Genomic DNA, 6,984 nt, shown 5'->3' with positions numbered 1-6,984 from the left:
TCTGCATAATACGTTTGTTATTGTATTATAAGGATGCTGCTCTGCTACTACTACTATTCTCATCAGCAAAGCAATAACAATATCTACACAGTATTCAATCAATGATACGTGTATAACCATTCTTATATTCTAGATCCATTTTTAATAGACTTGGTAAAACAATACATTAATGTAGCGATTCAAACATATGTAATTTCAAAAAGATCCATACTTACTTCAGAATATAAATGGGGGGTATTAACCAAGCGGTTATATCTCAAAATGATTTAATGCATTCTATGAAATCTTATTTACTTTTTATTCCCGTACCTTTCCCTTCACTTAGTAATCATTTAACTATACACATCTCCATGTATGACGTCGTAGTTCTAGCAATTTTGTCGAGTTGGAATGGAGTACAGAACAAAGAAACATGTTATATATGTGACTGCCTATCAACGAAAAAAGTAAGACGTAATAAGTGTACTCCTCATTCACTTCTCTAAACACGTGTTCACTGTGCATTACTTACTTCGTATGCAGCAACAAAATTCTAATTAAGTAGCTACTTCCTACTCGTGTGTATACTATACTGTGCGATACCACAACTATACTTGCATAAACAGTAAATCCCTCATAAGGGATATTTTCACTTTGTAATATCTATATAGCCATTGTCTTCTAACAATATGAGAATTTGTTAGCTTACCTCATATTCTTTTTTTTTAATCTTTGTAGACGTATTTTATGTTGGCTAATGATGAAATATGTTGCGTTCATTATGAACAGTGTCTATAAATATATAGAATAAGAAGTAGACAGAACGAGATATTAGACCCATAATACTTCCACAAAACTATTTACGTCGATATAACTATATATATAACTTTAGACAGATGAAGACGTGCATGTCAAACGTGTATTTGATACATTTACTTTAATGCGTTTTATGTTTCTAACCACTGAAGTACAGTCACTTGAAATATCATATTACAGATTTGTTACAAAACCTTTTGTGGGTAAAACTTAAATTTTATATGACGGTACCTTAAAACGAAAGTGGAGAAACCCATGCTGCTATTTAAAACCATTCACGAATGGGTCGGTGGAACTAAGGACACATTTGTACTCACGAGCAAGGGGACTCTCAGATTTCTGAAGAATGCAGCATAATCAACGAATTTGCTGAGGTAGGAAGATTAACGTATTGGTACTCACCATGAATTCGATATCAAATAATAGCCTAAACGACATAGATTGATTGGAATATTCATGTTTACTGCTATGAACATTACATTAAAAGTGCTTGTTATGTTAGCTTTGTACCATACTAATCTCTTGTCCGGTTTCTAGTATAATATATGTGAGGAAATAGCGTATTGACCTTTTCCCACCGATAATATTACATATATTCATCTAACAAAAAATGGACAAACGAGTCTGGAGTAGTTGGTTTTATTCATTCTCAACGACAACTCTAGGTCTTGGTATAGGAACTGTACAACATCAAAGATTATATCTGCAGACAACCTGCCTTATTTATTTATTCAGACATGTTTACCTGTTTTCAATCGATCAGACCTGAGCTGAAATGTGACCACTTTATGTGGTAATTTCGTCTTTTCACCTTAAGAGGTCTTGCCACCAAAATCAGATCGAAAATGATTTTAACTACTAATAGTAAATTAATCATCTAAACAATGTTTGTATAAATTAATACACCAAATGTAAAGAACGTAACACTAAAATTGATTGCAGCCTCGATGCTTACACAACGTTCCTTTCATCACCAAAATCCAAGCATCTGAAGTCGATAGATGTATTATCGGTTATCACAGGTGGACGAAGCAGAAGGATACTGGCGTTTTATTTATAATTTAACGTTAGCAATATCTCTTTACAAATTAAGTTATTCTTCACTTCTAATATCATCAATGGACAGAAAATCTACATCCCTGAAATATTTTATCACAAATCGCAGGTTTGTGGTTAGCTATTTGCTTCTTGGTGGCAGGCGTGCAGACATTATCGATCAGTATGCAAATATAAATTAAACCATTTATATCCAATGATTTGTTTTAAAACTAAGTTGACGTACGATTCTTGTTCTATTTATCAAAGAAATCATAGATGATGTCATTTCTTTTCACATTTAAGATAACTGAACTACTAATGTTATGGAATTGTTCCTTCTCGCCAAATGAGTCTTCAATAACAAAAAAATATGCAACACGGTTCATGTTACATCGGAGGTACACTATGTATTGGTATCAAGCGTGTCCCACTGGAAAATTCAACGGAAAGTCACTGTGCCTGTGGCTGCAGAGTATGCCTTATTTTTTATCCAATCGAACAACAATTCTTAATATAACATTAAGTATTTTGTTTTTAATCGTTTCTCCTTTATAAGTAATAGGTCGTGTATAGGAGTGACACGGTACATCAGTCTGGTGATGATTTGTGCGCATGATATATCTTGTTCTGCCTTAAACATAAAAGTAGGATTAATATGAATTGATTGCGTAGGTTTATTTATATCCGTTCAGTTGAGTAAAACATATAATGTGAGAGTTTCAACAAGACCACTCACAACGTGTATTGACTGTCATGTAACGATCATAGCCCAGGCGATTAATCATAGGTGCGTAATATCTATCTGTATTGAATGTGTACCAGGCACCATTTTGTATTTTTTGTTATGCAGTGTATTGATTATAAACAGCGACTGAATGTCTTTTACAGCAATTAACTTTGGAATCTTTAAAACTCTGATCTCAAATCTTTCCACACCCTCCCCCCCACCCACACAGGCACACCCATGCCCCCCCACCCCCCCTCACCCCCCCCCCCCCCCCACACGCGCGCGCGCGCGCGCGCGCGCGCGCGCGCGCGCGCGCGCGCGCACACACACACACACACACACACACACACACACACACACACACACACACACACACACACACACACACACACACACACACACACACACACACACACACACACACACACACACACACACACACACACACATATATACAGTGTAAATGCGTTTCATCAAACATACAATAACCACCCAATCTACCTCAACAGAGTGGCTGTAGATTAGTAAGTATTTGTTGTATTCAAGGTTACACGCCTGATTTTCTTTTTGTGTTTTTCTCAAGCTTTGTATTTTACATATGCTAAGATGAAGTCACCTATATGTTCTTTGTTGGGCAGTTAAACTGTTATTAACTTATTTTGTCTACGTTGACACCATACCATACCATACCATACCATAAAATGTATTTAATGTTCACTTAACGATCAAAAACAATGTTTAATACCTGTACAACATTCTATTTCCTTATCAAACATAATACACTACAATGATTAAAAACAATAAACGGTGAAATAAGCATAGCGACAGGCATTCCACCGTCAAAGCAATATGTGCTATACGGAACACAAATGTCACCGAGAGGTAAATGAGAAAAAAATGCTACTGAACATAATGGGTTATCGACACTACACTCATTATTTATTCTAATTTATTCGATAATACAAAAGACATTAAATAAATTTTACTTTTTTTTTGTTACAGAAAACCACAGCTATTACAGAAGAATGTATTCAGGAGTTAAACCAATCAATCGATACAATGACTTTACAATCATTCCATGATTGGATAAGATCACTTTAAATTTGTTATATATTGTTATACATATTGACATGAAACTGTCATTGTGAAGTATTTTATACAGTTTTATTTATTAATGTTTTCTTGTATGAGGACCAATTCGTAACATAAAGCGGAGGTTATAAATTGGAAATCCGAAAATGAATATTTTCCAGACTCACTTGCTCCATAAACATTGTAAACTAGTTTCAGGAAATTATATTTCTCTCTTGTTGAATCAGTGTTTTAAGATAGATATCTGTTTTTTTCCATAGATTATTTACTTATCCGTTTGGTTCACTTATCACATACATATCTTAGTTTACATTCAGTAACAAAATTATTACATGTTTTCACAGAAGTTGGATTACGTAGCTTGCGTAGTGGTATGGGAAGAACAATGATTGACGGGATAACTAAAGGAATACTGAGGCTTCTACAGGACAGATATTAGCCATGATCAACAAAGTTTTAAACATCAAACCCTGTCAAACTTTAGATGATGTTGCAGATGGTCTGCTCTTCATTCTTTGTCTGGCCAACTCAATCGTAAGATCATCGCATGAGAAGGAATACAAGGTACTTTAGTAAAATACCTTTGTAAAGAATTACAACTTAAAGCTTATTCAGTTAGCTTTTACCGAATTTCGATTATCGTGGAAAGTTAATCTTCGCTTTGAAATCATGTACGAGAACTTGACAAGACAATGAACGAACATATTTCGAATTGAAAAAGCTTGATTTACAATTTTTTTGATCTAGTGCTCACTAGATCCCAACGTAACAATCCATGTACTTGTCATATTATGTTAAGATTGTTATCTGAATTCACACCATTGTATTAAATGACACTATTTGCTCACTATGACTGGACAACTAAATAGTATTACGTAACGTAAATAACTGCACAGTTCCTTGTAGATCAGAGAGAACTTTTTGTGGCTCGCAACACATAAGCTTCTACAATTGAAGGTAAATTGCATGAAAGTCCGGAAATGAATTCAAGACAGAAGGACATCATCAAAGTCATCATTGTACAAAGGCTCATTTTGAAACGTCAAATGTAACATCTGTAAAACTATCTTATACACATTATCAAAACAATTGTTTTGGATGCATTTATAAAGCTCATATTTGTATATGTAAATATGTTTTACAGCATAGAGTAAACAATAAGAGGAGAATTAGTTGAGAATGTTTGGAAATATAGTATGTACATGTAATATACGTTAAATGTATTCATATGCTTCAGTGTACAAAGATACCGTGCTTATCGTTATTCACTACACCGAAACACAAACTTCACCGTCTCTGACTGGAACAGAATCCTGTCGTTATTGCGGAAGTGACATACATCAGCTTGGCGGAACGATTGAAATGATCTTCAGCTGTGCTGGTGGACTGATCGATTGTGACGTCAACAACTCAGCAGTGGAAAAAATGGCGACATTTCTGGGAAAATGTTCATAATAAAATGTCTTCTATATGAGAAACTTTAAACTCTGTTATATGAGAAACGTTAAAATATGCTATTGGAATGCAACAAAATTATCTTTAAATGGTATACCTTAAATTAATATGTTTTTTTGTTTTGATATTAATAAATTAATAATTTGGGAAAGGTACGCCCTCATAATAATATGTAGATGCTATCTTTTTGTATTTGTGGAAATGTCAGAAAACAGCTATTTTTCCATTCAAAATTGGTATGATGTTTCCTGGTATATCAAATACATCATCGAATTCTTTTCCTTAAGTCCTTGGATCGGACATTACCATGTTGTCTTTGTCTCTTCATAGTTCATCTCAGAAATTGGTTATTGAGAATTGTTTGTTCGAGTTCTTACAATATTTTTACATTTTTTTGTAGTCTTTCAGTGCTTTCGAGAATAATACGTATTACCTTGATCATAATGCCAGGTAATGCATTGTTTGTTTCATCTATCGGTATTTTCCCTTTACTATATTACCACGGCATGCTTCATTAAAAGTTTTATTTGTGAAATCGGTTTTTAACAAAGATTTCTTTGTGTTTGTATTTATTTACATTTTTATGTATAAAACTGTTTATAATGTATTTCTTGCATCTTTATTAACTTCCTTTATGTTTACTTTTTTATCTTATTTTTAATTTTTATTTTACGTTCCGCCCTTTTTGTGTCGTTCACTGTTGAAAGTAAAACCTAAACGATCATCATTCTTTTGTAGGGAATTTTGCATTTTATACGTACATGGTATATCTATTTCCATCTTTTCTACATAAAATTTTAATGGGTTGCTTACCGGTCACGATTTTAAAGCACATTATACATACTTTTATATTTGATAATTGTGTTTATAAGATATAATTTATATGATACAATTATCATTGTAAAATGTTTTGTAATGTTTTTAATTTTCAAAGTTTCCATTATAAAATATAAAAACATTTTTGCACTCATACAGGTTTTCATCTGTGATCATATATCATATATACTCGAATCAGATTAACGAACAGATGCTGCACCGTTACAACAAGATTTTCCTTTTGGTTATGCATTAAAATGTCAAAATAACCATTTCATATTAATAATAACAACAATTTCCTTTTTTTAACTAGGGTTATATATTAAGGTTAAGTTCTAATTTACGATATTAATCTGTCGCGTTTTGATACATGATAGATGATAGCTTTTTGCTACATGAAATTCCTGTTACTCGCGAATTTGTTGATAATAACCCAATATCAGTAAAGATAGATAATAATTCAAGGAAGAAAAATTATAAATGACTTTCTTTACTTTGATCAAATTGCAATAGCAGGTGGTAGACACACTTGACAGACTTTAAGTTCCCCAGATTTGTCAAAACCTGTATGCCACGTTTAAATTTATTCGAGTAATGACATGGTTCAGAATATACACAAGTAATTGACGTTATTCTAAAATGATCTGATATATGAAAACTAGGAAATTTATTTACTTATTAGGATGCTGCACCTCCTCGTCCTGATTTTGACTTTTCTTTCGATCACTTTTACTCAGTCGCTTCCTAGGCTTCAAATTTTAGGCCCTTAGCATCACTGAAGAGTTCTAGAATGAAGAAACAGCTGTACTATGCATTTCATTTAAGAGTTTGTCTCTACTGTAACTAATTCTAACTTACGAAAAGGATCTATCCTCTCGTGTGTCTCCTGTACAATCGTACAAGTGTATCTCCAAATATATTTTGCTAATACATTAATGGGAATTTGCATGCACTGACGTTATGATGTTGTCAGAAATGCAGAGTTACCTCCCTGTTACAGGACGACTCGATTTTGATAAGGATTTACATTAAATCACCTAGCTTATTAGTATATATAGGTC

The 6,984-nt window shown here is 33.2% G+C and overlaps 1 long non-coding RNA gene across 1 annotated transcript; it reads left to right on the top strand.

The window, feature by feature from the left end:
* The first annotated feature begins 997 nt into the window (after positions 1 to 997).
* LOC132558405 (uncharacterized) lies at positions 998 to 5,175 on the top strand. The gene is made up of 3 exons (XR_009554544.1): positions 998 to 1,169; positions 3,997 to 4,216; positions 4,890 to 5,175. It is a non-coding gene; the product is annotated as an uncharacterized LOC132558405 (long non-coding RNA).
* Positions 5,176 to 6,984: the final 1,809 nt, after the last annotated feature.

The sequence above is a fragment of the Ylistrum balloti genome, unplaced genomic scaffold (genome assembly GCF_031769215.1).
Source record: "Ylistrum balloti isolate Yb309-2 unplaced genomic scaffold, AGI_CSIRO_Ybal_v1 Utg370788, whole genome shotgun sequence".
NCBI lineage: Eukaryota > Metazoa > Mollusca > Bivalvia > Pectinida > Pectinidae > Ylistrum > Ylistrum balloti.
The sequence above is the reverse complement of the archived record's forward strand: the minus strand, read 5'-3'. Positions and strand labels throughout refer to the sequence as shown.